A 17049-nucleotide genomic window follows, 5' to 3' on the forward strand; every position below is an offset into this window, starting at 1 on the left:
GATGTATTAGAGACACTGCTGGATCACACCTACAGCATAGTGTACCAACATCTCAACATCTACGACAAAACCAAAAGGCAGAAAACTTCCATTTTCTGCACATTTTCTTTTAAAACCTTGGAAGCATCAACTGTCTTTTCTTCAGAAAGAAACAATGAAGTTTAACAGTCAATTCATTTTGACATGACCATGTACTTTGAGAAAGTTACCATCCACCATTAAAACTGATAGTTCTAATAAGAATCACATGCTTGAGCAGTGTGATTTTTGTGACCAAAACAGATTTCAAGAAGTGAAGAGGAATTTGTATGGAGACCACCAGTACGAAGCTTCCAAAGTGCACTCAAAGTGAAAACCTAAGGCCTAGGTGCAATGTTACCCAGAGAGACTCCCTTTAATTTTTTTTCTTCTTTAGTTTTTTCCCTCTTTGAGCAGATTTCAAGACTGGCAACTTTATTTCTGCAGAAACTGGTTCACAGGAAGTTCAGACAACAAAGTATACCAGGGCCCAACTTAGCATCCCCATTTTTTCTTTTATTGTTATAATATACAACAGCATTTTGACCAAAGCTCACCTCTTTCTCTAACTCATTTAAAAAAATCTGTGCAACAGCAAACTTAAGTGAGGGGCATTACAGGCTGGTGAGAGAGACAAGCCAACTAGCTGAGTAAACCCTCAAATTAATTTCTTTATTAAGGTTCAATTAGCCACTATTCATAAATATGCAGAAGTCAAAATTTTGTCATGAAGACCACTTCACACTAGATGTGAGCACATAGATTTGAGTTAAGCTTTAAGCACAAAAGGAATCTATCCTAACGTACATCCACACGGCTGTAACATATATCATAGCATTTGGAAGAGATTCTCAAGGTCTTAGCAATTTGACCAAAACCACACGGCCAAGAACCACAAAAACAAAACAAAACCCCACAACCATCTCACTCCTCCTCCTCCTTTGGCCCTTCTCCCTGAACCCCTCCCTCCCCCCGCAAGTTATATATATATTTATATATAATATACATCACAGCACCAGAAGCCTTTAGCTATGTAGTGTTGCCCACGTAATCGTGGGGTGCAGATACGGTTTTGGTAGAAACTTATGTCACAGGTCTTCAGTTTTCCTGTATAGTTTTTGTTCACAACACAAATATTAACAATAAAGGTTACAAACTGAATCCTCTCTTTCACTTTTGGCAGAAATTGGCAAAACAAAACATGAAAAATAAAGTAACTGATGGAAAATTCATGTCTCCAGTAAGGATGTTGAATAATTAGAATGTCATGAGATACTTTAGCCTAAAAAGTGGTTCTTTGTGTCAAAACAGTAAATATTAAGTGAAATTTACAATAATTTTGAGGCAGCGGTGCTGGAGAAGCACAGTATACTGCTGCTGACACTAGGCGGCCTCAGCTGCCCATTTATTCTCCAAGTTCTCTTGTAATTGATAAAAACAGAACCCAGGCAAATGCTTGAAAATACTGCTTTCGGATTCTGTCATTTAAGACAAACCCTTCATGGAGTTCCAATGACCAACAACACAAGTGAAAAATATTTGCATGTAATTACATATTTCTTCAGGTTCTTAACCTCTTAATGCCATCCTACTAAGAAGCAGCTTTCAGCCAAATATCTCGCCCTGAAGGCAGAGCTTGTACGTCTCCCCAAAGTGAAAAGAACTCTGTATAAAAATACTACCAAACTGTCCATAGGGCTGTTGCACATTAACTAGCTTTTATTTCATTTATTAGGGAAAAAACATTGTTTGCGGTTATTACCCACAAGGTTTGCATTTAATTGCCAAGAACCTGACAACCGTAACCACACACATCATTGTCAGTGAGCATAAGACATCTTGCTGCTTGAAACTCTCCAAGGTCAAGCACAACAGCAGTGCCTTTACTCACTGGAGACAATTACCAAGGCCGTTCCCTAGCTTCAAGTTGGCTCAAGTCTCTCCCAGTTTCTACAGCCACTGGCACCACTGCAAGTGTTGCAGTGGTTCTACAAGTACAGAAAGTTCCCTCCAGGCTTCAGGTACATTGACCCTTCAAACAAACAAACAAAACAAAAATCAAAAAAGCCCACAATCCCAGGTGAGGAGCACATTTAGGATACTAAATGTTGGGATAAGGGCTAACGAGGTTAAGAAATACTTTTTCTGGATTATCTGGAAGCCTGTTCTTCACTGGACTAGCCAGCGACTAGTTACGACAGACCTAGAGACGCTGCTTAGCCACTGGCACTGTTGAACTGGATAGGCTTCAGCACCCTTTAAGAGAAGGGGAGAAAAAACAGCATAAACACTAGAAACTGTGCAGGAGAAAAAACAAGGAAGCATGGCAGGCTCCATGCCAACCACTGTGTACTACTGACCTAAACAGAGCTGAAACAACAGCTGTGTGGTATGAATTACCCTGTTCATCTCAGCAGCTCATAATCATGATTGCGACTTTAAACTATCATGCAGCTTATTCTGTTGCTCAAAGTAGATACTGCAAGAGGAACTAGGTAAAAGCATAGAAGACTGAGATACACTTCAACAACTGGCAGATCTAAAAGGGCACCAATCATCTTCAGGTCCTAGCTCTCCTAAGATGACTTGCTTTAGGTTCTTCCTCTCTCTGTAAGCAGAAGCTGAGGGAAGAAACAGGAATTTCTCTGCAAAAGGAACACTTCACTGATGGAAAAAGAGATATAATCTCTCTAGAACTAACAGCACATTTTCAAGGAGCAGGCTTCATTTTACTTTTCTCCTCCTAATCCTCAGTCTGTATACCAACAGATCTATGGAGCTGTAATCTACTTCCTGTAACTTCGAAAAAAGGAGTATATCTTCAAGTCAAAGGACTGCACACCGATTTTTAAATCAAACTGGTTGATTTACAATCATTGCCTGATTTTTCCCTGATTTGAGGAAGAAAAGTAGCCATTAAATGGGATACCATCATGTTCATTTAATTCTTCGTTTTTAGAATGAAAGAACACTGAATGAACGCAATACAGGATTTTACGACAAACTTCAGTGTCTAGACCTGTAGCACAGGAAGCACAAAGTATAACAGAATTCTTCCCTCAGAAATTGATTTTATAAGTAGGAAAAAGTATTGCTACGAACTGACGTAAGCAACTTCAGTCAACAGTGCAAAATCAGCATGGTTAAGAGAGACAGACACGTGGCATTTGGGTGGGCGGGGGGGGGGGAGGGAAGAGGACTTAAAAACCCACAAAAATGAGGATTGTTTTATTACCTCCAGAATTTGTCGGACTAAAAGCTATACCAGACAAATGACTAATTTCCACAGTCTAATAGCACACAGGTGGCTGCTTTGTGCATTCACAGAAACAATTAACTTTTCTGCTTAGCAGTCAGCCTGATCCCCAGCCTGCTGGATTCTTACTGGTATGGACTAGAAGCCCTTTTCTGAAAGTGTACTTCAAGGTTAGCCAATCTAACCTGTCAGAAAACAGATGTTGTAGCAGAGTTTCAATTTTCTGTGGTGCTGCAAACCTGCTGATGAGATAACCTGATTGCTTAGGATGCTTTCGTTGCTTTTTGGATTCAGACAGTAAAGATGCTTCTTAGTGTGTCCACTTTGGTTTTTCATGACTGAGAACACCTTCTGCACCAGGATGAAAGGGAAAATTTGTACTAGTAAAAAATGATATACTGAGCGCCTTAACTTTCCTCAAAAGGATCAAATGTTAACACAGAGGGAGAAGCTAGAGGAGGAATTTACCTGGAACCAAGTTAAAACAAAACAAACAAACCCCAAAACAAACAAACAAAAAAAAACCAAACCCACTCTAAAATAATTAGTGGAATGAGGAGCTGAGACTGAGCATACTTGCTAGCATCAACAGAACAGCACTGGGAAGAAACATCTGGAGAGAACTGCTCAAGCCATAGGAGAATAAAAGCACAAGGGCAAACAACAAAAAGGTGGAAACATAGATTGGCAATTAGAAAGTTTATGACAGAACACTGGGACTCAATTCTTGCAAAAAAGACAACATGAACTATTTATATTTCAGCTTGAATGGCTATTTATTAATTTATTAAATAATTATTTCTAATTATTAAGGGGAGCAGTAATATTGCTGCTTGTAAGATAGGATGTTCCAGGAACAAACAACTTTCTGCAACTGATTATTTCCATTTTAGATGAAGTTACTGGCCTTCCAAGTGGGCATTCTAGGTCAGACCAAAAATTCTATTTAATCTATCTAGTATCTTATTGCCAATAAAGATGATAGGCAGATGCCTAGGTGAGAAGGAGAACAGGGCAAATGCATGCAATCTTTCCTGATAGTTTCCTGGCTTCCAAACTCTATAATTCTAGTTATTTTCTCCTGAAGGAGAAAGAAAAAAAAAAAAAAAGTTTGCTGCCTCCTTAGCATCTCATCTGATAACGTCAGAACAAGATAACTCTGCAAGTTTCAGCAGCTCTCATTACAGGATATCCATTATTCCAAGTCTTTCATTTCTATATGCACAGAATATGACCCACCAATTACTGTATAAATTCACAACCAGCTATTTTGTTGGTAATGTTTCCCTGCTGTCTGTTTTATCACAAGGCTCCCCTCATCATGCTCTGTTGTTCTAGCCTCCAGAAAGCTAATTTTAAATTTTGGTTTTTAAGCAAAGAAAACAATTGCTTAACGGCAGAGTAGGAAAAGAGATTTTGGAAAATGCATTTGACAGCCAGCAGCAATAGTCCCTATACATATCACAGATTGCAGGGGGTGGGGGAAGCTACTTGATGCACAATATTTTGAATACTTAAGAACGAGAGGACTGGAGATCAATACAATTGGAAATCAGAAATGAGTGGGGTCAGGACATAACCTATTAAGATGCTGGAACAACAACAACAAAAATCCAACAACAGAAAGAAAGAAAGAAAGAAAGAAAGAAAAGTTCAGCATTTGATTCAATATTGCAAAAGTCTGCAGTTGATACAAGTTGCCTTTCCTTGAGTTGAAAGGAAAATTAATGCCAACCTGCACATGACATCACTATATTCGTCGCCTTTAACAGAAGTGCATTCAGGGCATTGACGGGAAATTTATCTTCTCTGTTCCCTTTCAGTGTTTTAACAGAGTAGTCTAACATGCAACAGTAGTCAGGCATCACCAAAGACCTTCCTGACTGTTTACTGTTCCCAGCCCTACCTTCTCCCAGACAAAGCACGCATCCTGTTGTTGGCAGTTCCATAAGTATCTGTGCTGCAAAACAATCTCCCCTTCTGGTGATTTTGACGCAGGCAACTGTGGCTACTACAGTGCAGTTAACCATAACATGCAGATGTATCAGGACAGCAATGTAGAAGCAAAGATAATGGGAGGAGAAAGGAGGGGGGCAGGGCTGGAGGCAAAGTGGAGACAGCAGCAAAATCTTGGAGACAGAAGAAATATTTCTGATTGTCACAAATGCACCTGTGCTATTTTTAACTGGTGATGGAAGTTTATGGCTAGCTGTAAATTCCACTTGCTCTTATGCTATTGTGACAGTCAACCTGGAGGATCTAAGCCATTTTGTAGAAGTAGGAAGAAAGGTGTGCCTGGAAAGCAGTGACAACACGATCAACACTGAACGCACTGTTTTGAGGGGATCATCCGGTGAAACACACAAGGTTTCACTGGAATTCTGAGACAACACAGGACTGGCACCAAAAAGCCTCATGATCCACTTGAACTGTACAGAGCTTTGCAGTTTTTGTACCTACTGGAGATGCGCATGGATTAGTGTTAAAATTCATCCTTCTTCAACCCAATGGCAACTCAAGACAAGAGGAAATTTATAACAAAAAGTTAAACTTAGAACTCTTTTGACTTCCCTCCAGAAGGCACAGCAAGACTAAATGGGATACAATTATGCAGATGATACTGTTTCCTTAGACTTACAACTCACGGGTACTTGCACAGAAATGCACACTTAAGGAAGTCCTTCATGAAATCCGTGTGTCTTGTTCTAACATCGTGTTATGGCTGTAAACAAATAAGCTCCAGAGGAAGCACATCTCATCAACAAGAAGTTCTAAGAGGCTTGCAGCACCGTTTCACAGGAGTGAAAACATGGGTTCCACTCCCAAAGAGTGTCAGACAGGGCCTGCCCTGAAGAAATGCACCAGAGTGACACAAAACAGCAAAGCCATCAATCATTACCTCAGGCCTTGTAAGGCGAGGAAGCATTTGGAATTCAGGAAGGAGATCCAGCGCAACAAACTGTGTCTCTTCAAAGTGGAATGGAAGCAGGTTGTGAACAGATGCAATGTTTCTGAACTCATAAGAGTGACAATATTTCAATACAAGCAAAACTATAAGCCAAACTGACATTTGCAGTTAGTTCCATTACAGCCAACAACACAGATGGAATAGTTTGTTAAGGAGTGGTGTGGCCAAGCGGTTACAGCAAAGGACAAAGCTTGGTATAATCCCAGTTGAGACTGAATCACTGCACTGACCTCAAGAAAGCCATCTGACCTCCTTATGCCTCAATCAACCAGCTGGAAAACGGGATAAAAAACAGGACTGGGTTGAAAACCAGATGTGCAGATGAATTGGGTCTTCCTGGGTAAATAAATTACAAAATACCCTATACAGAACATAAAGAGTTTGATGCAGGTGGGAATGGTTTATTTAGCACTTAATAAAGTGTTTGATTAAAAAATGGCACTAGGGACTGTAACTGTAAACACTGCCAGTTTGCTTGGAAATGCATTCACATTATCAGAATGAAATGAACTGGAAGGGAATGCAACAAGCAGAGAACACAAGACAAAAAAAAAGGAATTTTACAGGCAAAGTCCTCAGGAAGTCTCCAACTCCTGCAAAAAGGTATTTCACACAGGATATCTTCAACAAGCTCATATTGCTTATCTGACAGAACTAAAAAAGCCCTTTCATTCCTCTTTTAAACTGCAAACATAACTTTGAAAGCAATGCTGGAGTATTGCTCATTCAATACTCATTCAAATGAGGATACATTTTTATGAATGCCTCAAATTGTAAAGCACAATAAAAATGAGCAAGGCAGAGATATAAAGGAAGAGTAACTTTAGATATACAGCATATTGCAGCACACAAAGATTTTTAATAGACATGATGCATTATCTCTCTGAATGATTTAAACATGTTTCTCATAAAGCAAAAATTTTAAAACGTAACACCCTGAATTCCTTTACGACATTCAGCATTCATCCTATAAATGGGGAGAGCAAATGAACAAAGTTTTTTGGAAAATAATAAACATACCTTATAAAGCACCATCTTAATGATACCTGTAGTGCCATGCGGTTTAATGTTCAGAAAAACACATCCACACTCCCAGTTTTTGATCTTAACTCTTGCCACTGATCAACTTGTGAGAAATCATTTTTATAACTTAGGTTCAGTTTGCCCAGATGTAAAAGGTATAATAATGATACTTTTCATTGGACCAAAAAGTACAACTCAATAAACAAACTTTCAATCACCAGAGGGAAAGATTAGGTAAAGCAGCCCTCATTTAAAACCAGATCGCAGACTATACATTCTTATATAAATAACACAATAAAACTACAGGCAAAGGTGACAGTAAGAACAAGAGCAAATGAGAGGAAAGCTTGCTATCCTATTTTGCACAGAAAACCATGGCAATAACCTCAGAATACATAATAAAGAGCTTAATTTCAACAGGTTTATATAAATATATCATGCACCAAACTGCCAACATTTCATTAACTGAAATGACACATCTTACATTCTCCTCTCCTTCTCTAAAAGGGAGTGACCTGGTAAATTGGAAGAGTAGAATTCAGATTGGTTTACGGCAATTTACACCAAATCTTTGTTTTCTTTTGAATTTCATCTTAACTGAAATACACGCACCTCTAAAAGGCTACACATTTTCAGAATCTGACAGACCAAGGAAGCCAATTTGATGACATATCAAAAGCAAATAAGGCAATTAACGGTAGTCAGGATATTCTTGTTTTAAAATAAAAAGCATCAATTGGATCTTCATACTCTTATCAGTTTCTTATGAAGTCAGGTCCAAAACAGACATCAAATCCTATGCTTCAGCCAAGGACTATCATCTATTTGTATCTGAATGCATTAGCCTCTAAAATTCTAGGCACAGGGAGCTGAAATTAACATATCCTACGGCAAAGAGGCCTTGACATTTGTTCATTAAACACTGAATATGCAGTAAGTGGTACAACTAGCAATATCACCATAGCCTTAAAATCACACAATCATTGAAGGAAAGGGTGCTTCCAAAGATGCAGGATGAATGGCCACACAACACCAGACAGCTTATATTTCCTTACTTTCCTCCATGCTAAAACAAAATACTTCTAGGAGAATCAATAGCTGTTCACACTCTGAAATGCCAACATGCTACTACTAATCGGTGGCTGGCTCAGACTGATCTTTTGAACACAGTAAGCTTCAGGAGAAGCGTGAAGGTGAAAGAGACAGATCAAACTTTGTTTGCTTCACAGATCTTACCATGTTACAATCTATTACCTATTACCAATCTTTTCAGATTTAAGTGTCTAATGTTACAGGTTTAAATGGAATACAGATAATTGGAAAAGGGAAAGATCATCAAAGAGCAAGTCTAAATTATCTCAATTTGGAGAGTTGAGGGTAAAACAAAACCAGAGCTTTGGAATATTTCACCATAAGCTTCATTAGTGAAAAAGTAACTTCATAGCATGAGAACCATTAGAAAATGTAAATGCATGATTCAGAAGGGCTAGTAAAAAAAATAAGAAGCCAAGTCCACACATTTATGAGACTGACTTCAAAAAAAAAAAAAAAAAAAAAAAAAAAAAAAAAAAAAGAGCAGTTCTACTAAATGGGAGGGCATGGAGGGGAACTGGGTTACAAAAGCTCCTCGTTTCAGCTGAACAGCCTAGATTTTTCTCTCAAAGATTAAAAAAAACAAAACTACATGTGCAGATTCTCAAGTAATCACACTCAAGTGATCAAATTCTACTAACTTGGCCTCTCAAAGATCAAATACCACAATAATTGCAATCCAATAGCAAGAGCTGGTAACACTGACTTTGCAGTAAAAGCACTATACAGAAAGAATGCTATGCTTTTAAAAGTGCATGTGATCCCTGTAACTCCCACTAGTGACAGCAGATCCTTTCAGCATATATGGCAGTATAAAAGTGGTTAGGGATTTGGGAAAGGGGGTATCAAGCACCACTGCAAGGTGCTCCATGGAACACTTTCATTATCACTGAGCCAGCTACTTTTCACCTACCTCACTGCAGTGTTTTAACATGTATTTCTGGCTATTTCTACAAAGAGACTGGGGGATGCTAAAGGTGTCTTGAGGGAAAAGGATTTGCAATGCTGTCACTTCCAGTGAACATACTAAGCAAGAGATTAACAGCTATGGATGTGGTCTACACCCTGAAGTACCAGGGCGGCAAATTGCATGGATTCAAAAGCTAAACTCTTAGTTTCTCAAGTGAGCACAGATTGTAGAAGCATAAGTAACTGAAAGGTTGACAAAAACTAAAGGTGTAATTGCACATTTCTGGGAAGCATTTTGCACGCATTTCACTCAAAGAACGTGTCAAAAAACAAAGTACAAAATTGTCCATTTCATCTTTGTGGGGGACTAGACTATACCCTGATCATATTAGTAGGAAAATGTAATTCACTGTCAAATAAAAAAAAAAAAAAAAAAGGAATTATGATGACAGGGGAACTATAAAAATGGAAGGAAGGAAAGAAGGAAAGTCATGAGAAATATTGCTGATCCATGACTTGACAGCTTCAGGATGTTCATAATGTAGGAAAGCTGAAGAAGCTGAAGAAAGATACTTGCCTTTGCCAGCAAAAAAGAAAAAAGTTTGAGAAATGTAAGAACATAAAGAGAAAATAAGAAGGCTAAGAAGTATTCCTTTTCATATCATTTTTGCACAAGAACAAAAATAATGATTCAGAGTAAACATACCTTTACAACTTCCATACAACTGGAAGGCTGTGAGGGTCTGGAATCCTTCTTACTTGAGAGCACAATCATTTTGACAGTCAAATCCTTGCATTTCCCATCAAACTTGTGATCAAAAGGGAAGTTCTATGTCTATGCACTTCACGCATGCTGTGAAGACATTGTTTCTGATGACTAAAGTGGGCATGTTAGCTTATCAATTCCAGATAGCGGCCGATGCACTCCCTAGGCAAAAGCTCTACTTCAAGCTGGAGATCACTACTTATCTCAGAAGTATTGCATTCACCTAACAGAATACAATTTGGCCTGTTATCCCTTTCTACCATTACTACCGTTTCAAAACCACTACTAACACAAATCTCATCTCATCAACTGCATCATTTTATGGGACACTATGCTTCCACATTTCTTCCTCAAAAAATATAATCATAATTAAGAATTATCCTTGAAACAAACAAACAAATGAAAGAAACTCCAAAAGCTTACATTATGTTACACAGATGACTGCCCATCATCTTCTGTTGACCTCAAGCATGTTTAAAGTGCTCTTCCAAGGATAAGAACATAATAGAACCCTTCTTTATCATTAATCATGCATTATAAACTTAAAAGCCAATATGATTTCCATTCTCCATTTTCAGTCAGATCATACTCTTAATGATCACTGAATCTGCATTGAGAAACAAAAATATTGTTCCATCTCCAGACTTAAATTTCTAATTGAACCAATGAAGAGTTACCAGAAATCATAGTAATTATAGAAATTAGAGTATATTGTTAGTTCACTGGATGAATATGCAAAAGATACTCAAAGCTTTCAATATTACACTTAAAATAGACACTACCACGTGCTTATTCAGATACAATTTTGTAAAATCAGCAAGCCCCAGTATTATTTGCATTATTCACTCAAAATTACTGCTTTTCAAAGATTCCCTGACAGGATACTCCTGATTAATTTCATCACTGCTTTCCTCTCCCCTCCAGTTAAGGAAAAAGACAAAATCACACAGTTGACTAGGATGGTCTCTGCTAGTAAAAAAGAAGGCAGGGTGGACTGGAGAAAAATCACCAGCTCTGGCTCACTCTGTCACAGTTAACTTTGTTCAGCTTCCTTCTTTATACTAGGGACAGAAGGAAAACATTTACTCAGTCAATGGCACAGTCATGAATATAGGAAAGAACAGCATCAGTGGGCCACCTTAGACTGTACGTTTGAAGCTTTAAGTGAAACAAATGTTAATATGCTTAAGGTACATTATTTTCAGATATTACAGTCATCTTCTTCCAGACCTAACCCTCAACCACTATACCATCCAGGCTTAGATCAACAGGAATACAGAAGAATTTTCCCCCACCATCCCTGTCTTTACCTAGGTAGAACTAGAGCCTCATAAACCAGATTTTAAGCTTATATCCCCCTTATAAAGGTGACTGTGCTTTTACTAGGCCCAAGAATCCTCTGCTAAAAAGATCAGTGCTGAAGCAAGATTCCTGCAGAAACCAACACCAAGACAGTAACATTTTTGAAGTTTTCATTCTTCACCCCCGCCCCCCCGCATTCTGGGGGAATGGGTCATAGTGTCTCAGGAAAAACTTTTGAAACCATGTCATTTGAAAACTGTAGGTCTTGTCATATTTTCAACTGTAAGGAAGGAAATTATTCTGAAAATTCATTAGTAAGAGGCAGCTTTCCAAGAAGTTCTTGCTTAGAGTGAAAGTAGCACATTCTTCACAAAGATAAAAAGTTAAAATATTTTACTTGGAAACAGTGGTTTTGGTTGACTGTTTCAACAAGGGCTTTAATTCCCACGTTACATTAGATACGTTTGCTAAAACCAAAAACTATGTCCTGAAACAAACCAATTGGGGAATATCCACAGAATTCCAAGTATTTGTAGAGATTATTCAGGATTCTCATGTGGGAAAAATAAGTATACCTTCCAAAGATGTACACACAAAAACACAAACTCAGCAGGAACAAGTTATTCTCATTAACTTTTAGCATTAACTATAATTCTGTGAATATACAGTAAAGCTAGAACTACATCCCACAGCTTCTGGTTTCTCTTATTTCACTCTGCACTGTAAGTATTGCATCTTTGAAAATTAATTGCATCTGTCGGGAATTTTGATCAACCATGAGGAAAACGGGACAGACTTGACTCTACTTAGAGGTTACTTTGATAATTAGCAAGGAAGATACATAAGCTATTTATGCAGGGCTAACTCACAGCTTTTCAGGTTATGCAAAACTGAATTTTATTCAATGCAAACATGAAAGCAGCAACATTTGATTTTTTTTGTTTGCAGTAGGGAACTCAGGGCAGAATAAAGAGTTCCACATTAACACTTGAGCTTGGATCAGAAGCATGCTTTTAAAGTGAACCTCCTGATCATCCCTCCCTCCCTACCACACTTGATTCACATCACAAAGTGGTTTAGAGCACACAAACTGGATTCAGTTTTAGATGAAACTGAAATGGAAGGTAGGATCCAGCAGCCTGCCTACAGCCCTCCAGCTGCTATTGGGCATTTCGTCCAGAGCAGACTGGGACTATACTGAAGCAGCATCCTTAAAACGTGTATAGCACACTTTGCTTTACACATCTGCTCCTACTGCATCACATTACTTGCAAAATAAGAGATGACCTGACAAAGCTTCTTTTTTTAGTTCAAGTCATCCAAGGCTTTTGCACCTCACCTTGTCCTGCAGTAGCCTATGCTCCTGCTTTCCACCGAGACAATTTAGCTGTCTGGCCCAAAGGAAGTACAGCCAACCTACAGGCCATCCCCACGACCGGGCCAGCTGCCAACCTCAGCCAGTGTTTCCTACACAAATTCCTACACACAGCACCCGGAGGGCACAAGCAGAGAGAAGGTCACAGCTGGCAGCAGGCCACCGCCTCTCATACTGCAGCTAGGGAATTTACATGGTCAGCTTCTCGGAGCAGATGATGCTCGCATTACCGCAACAGAGGGCCAGGTACAGAGCAGACGTTTTAAGATCATAGGCATGATCTCTGCCATTTAAGGTTATAACTGACAACTTCATAATTGATAGCTACATATTTTACTTTATTTCTAAGGAAGGCCTATATCTATGGCATAAGAATGGAGTTTTGCTTAACATTAGCTTACTTTCTACTTCTCCACTTCAAAAGAGGTGATAAGTCCCTAACTTCAATATTCAAAGTCATGCATTTTCTCATTCTTTCTGTGGTGCCCCAGGTGGGTCAGAAAAATCTCATTAATAATCTGATCAATCTAAAATAAAGAAAAGCTAAAAATGAAGTAGTTTTTAATGCATTTAACATTATCACAGCTGTGTGGCAGTATGAACTGAACTGACAGCTCTAGAAATTGTGACTAGCAAACAATAAATAATGCTGCGCTTATATCAGACCAGCCTGATTTTTCATTATTTGTCTTTACAGTACTATGAAGCACTGACAGTTTTAAAAAAATTTGTGGGGGGAGGAGGGGAGTGGGACTGTTTGCTACCCCTTGACAGAGTAGCTGCAGACCAAATACTGTAGAAGATGATTAACCTTTTTTAAAAAAAAAAAAAAGTCTTTTTTTTTTTTTTTTAAGAAACAAATACAACCACTATCTCAGATAAATACAGATAATGGTAGGAATGATCACTGACCATGCTTTAATTTTATGAGATAGTGGATAGTAGCAAAGCACCCAGAACTCTAAAGCTGCTCTAAAGCAACTCTTAACAAATTTCTCAGTCTTTGGGAGAAAGACTGCACTTTAGCCTTCTCTGTATGAGAGGATTAAGCATTAGCAACAGGGTAAGTTCCTAATGGAAAAAAAAAAAAAAAAGACATTTTATAAAGGTGCAACAGAATTTTTAATTGGTCCCAGCAGTAATTACAAGAGAGCATAGCTCTTTTCCTAAGGCCAGGCGTTTCCTGTAAATCAGTAGACTTTGCAGCAATATTGTTTTAACAGGAAAATTTGGCCGTACAATACTAAAAAAAAAAAAAAAAAAAAATCTGAATAGCTATAGGTTAAAAGCTATGCCTAGGTACAAGTTAGTAGTTAACTCAAAAACACCTGAATCCTTAGACCAATGGTACAGATGCTACTCAAAAGTGAAACAGAATGGAAAGTTCCAAGTGAAGAACAGCCTGCAAATCAGGTGATCAAAGTGACTTTGCAATGAGGCCAATAAGCAACGGTGCCGTTTAGAATTTCACAGCTACCAACTGATATTCCAAGAGACATTAGAAGTATATCACTTTGATCTATATACTGTATGCATCACCACCACAGGCAGGAAACACCTATACAGAGAGGTAACAATAAAACCAAGTGTAGCCAAAGCAGTTGCCTGTGACTAAATCATAAATGTATTAATCAGCACGTAATTAACTTGCCCTGAAACTGAAATGAGCAATATGTTCACTAAAGGGGCTATCAGAGATGGATGTAGTTGTATGTAGGAGGCATCCATCAAAAGAAGTCACCAGACAAAGGACAAGCTAAGCACAGCAGACTGCAAATAGGTGGGACAGGCTCTCAAACACATAAGGATGACCAGAAAAACAAAAAAACAAGATAAGCAGTAATGGGAGCAGAAGAGACTGCCCCTTTTTGGGAGGGGGGGCAATAGCATAAAAATATCAGGCATTAGAGAGAAAAATCAGAGAAAACAGACCAGTCCACTTTGGTTCTGACTTCCTTCATGAAAGAGCTCTCAAGGCTGATCACCTGGACCTCTCTAAGAACCACCAAGGACCACAGCCACCAGTGCTAACTGTATGGCATCCATTCATGGTATTATATACTTACAGCTAATCTGGAATATAAATGTAAAAGATCAACTGGTTTATGTACCCAGTGATGACTGATAACATGTACAAGTTAACCTTTAACAAGGTGAATGCTGTTAATGAATGAATTTAATAAAGCTCAGTTTTACAGTTTAAAACTGGCCCAATCCGTCAGTCTTCTAAGCACTCCCACCACAGTGATCTTTAATTCCCTGATATATATATATATATATACACATATACATATATATATATATACACACACACACACTTTTCCATGTGTGTGTGTGTATATATATATATATACACGTATGTACGTACAAACTGGGCACGTGTGTGTATGTATAAATACACACACACACACACACACACACACACACACACAGAGCCAGTTGCAACAGAAGTTCCTTCTGTCTGCACTTGTATCTAAAAGTCCTGTTGGTGCAGAAGCCAAACAGTGAAGTTAGCTTGTGCTGTGCTTCTTTTTTTGTGGGCCCAAAAAATTGCAGGACAAGGGGACATGAAGTTTCCCATAGCATTATGTTCTTTAATTCTATCACTTCAAGTCTGGCACAGCACTAATGTAGGGATGTCACAGGACCAATACAGCTTCTAGGCAGGAGCCTAGCTTGAAGTGAAGGCACAAGTCCAGGTCTTTTTGTACTGTAAGAAAAAAAAGAGGAGTTTGAACCAAAGCAGAAAACATTCATACATACGTAAGAAGCAATCTCAAGCCATGATGATGTTAGAGATGTTTGAAAGCATATCAATACATCGAAACAAACCAGCTAATCCCTGATTAGAGACAAATGCTCCTCTCAAAATATTGCTCAGTAGTTCTAAGTGCATGAACTTGCACTTTAAAAATATAATTCCCTTCAAGAAGTATGCACTATTTTGCAAGTTTAATGAGTATTAGTTCTTCCTTTTTTTTCCTTCAATGACCAGGATGAAGTGCCAAACATTGTATTAAGTTAGTATAACCATACTAACCACGTCTTGTTCTCACAAGCCTGCAGACAATGTTTATTCTAATTATAACTATCATAAATCAATATTAAGATTAATAACGTGGTTCAAATAAACCTAGTAAGATTTGCACAATGCAAAGTTGACATTTGTTTGCTCAGTCATTAGTTTGTTAGCAGTAGTTTGCTTGCTTATGCAGAATGGAATTCTAACACTGATCTATGCAGTATCTTGAAGAAATGTCTCTCCTGGATGAAGCCACTTTCCTCCTGAGGCTGGTACTTGATCTTTTGGATAGTAACTCAACATCCTCTTTCACTAGGTACTGAAGACTCAAAACACTCCACTAGTTTTGCTCTCAATTAACTTATCATAACTCATCTTCAGCTCAAGATCTCTAATACCACTTTTAGCATGGAAATCTGTACAAAGTGCTTACAAGCAACACAGTACAGCAAAAGATTGAAATTTAATTATGCGCTTTTCCCAAATCTACTGACAATGTTGTATTTAACCACCATATCTACTTTTTAATAACAAGGAACAAAAACAAAAAGGTAGAGATTATCATAATCTCATAAAAAGTAGGATTCTTCTGTTAGTTTTCTTTTTTTCCTGGAAGAAAAGAAAATAATCACACACACACTGCTATGTTTCATATGCAAGAAAGATGTGGACATATATGCTCTGGGATGTCTTTGCACTGTCATTAAATATTGCAGTCAACTGTACAAACATAGAATTTGATTCCATACCTAAAAAGTTCACTAACATCAAGTGGAGGAATCTTCACCTTGACTACCTCATGAAAGCTGTATTCCTTTTACATTCCAAATGATCTTTCCTCCGTGTGAAGGGAAAGGCTATTACAGGAGGTATCTTATGCTAAAAGGAATGCTACAAGATTTTTGCAGTCAGACTAAAAATTATTTACAGAAATCAAAAAATACTCTTATATTAAGAAAAGCAACTTTGGATAATATATAAACAAGTCATTACTAATGCCTATTCTTTCATTATAGCTTTGGAAATAAACCATTGGCAAGAAAATAAAAGCAAACTCTGAAGCCACTGAATGCCTGAATGTATAGACTCTCACACACGCTTAGGAAAAGATTAATTTTAAGAAGTTTGTTTGTTAATGCTACTTCATTTTCCTAGTTCATCGTTTATCCTTGTTAAATGCAACCTCATTGTGACATACGGATTTCTCATGTGAAATTCCAACGCAGACTTGATTCAAAGCAGAAGACATTCAGCCCTTGAAGTTTTGCTCATATGCAGCTCTTCAAGTCATCATGTAAAACCTTCAGCATTTTGATGA

The 17049-nt window shown here is 38.1% G+C and overlaps 1 protein-coding gene across 6 annotated transcripts in view; it reads right to left on the minus strand.

The window, feature by feature from the left end:
- TBCK (TBC1 domain containing kinase) overlaps positions 1 to 17049 on the minus strand; it is a 114446-nt gene that overhangs the window by 84632 nt on the left and 12765 nt on the right. The window lies entirely within an intron of this gene.

The sequence above is a fragment of the Dromaius novaehollandiae genome, chromosome 4 (genome assembly GCF_036370855.1).
Source record: "Dromaius novaehollandiae isolate bDroNov1 chromosome 4, bDroNov1.hap1, whole genome shotgun sequence".
Classification (NCBI taxonomy): domain Eukaryota; kingdom Metazoa; phylum Chordata; class Aves; order Casuariiformes; family Dromaiidae; genus Dromaius; species Dromaius novaehollandiae.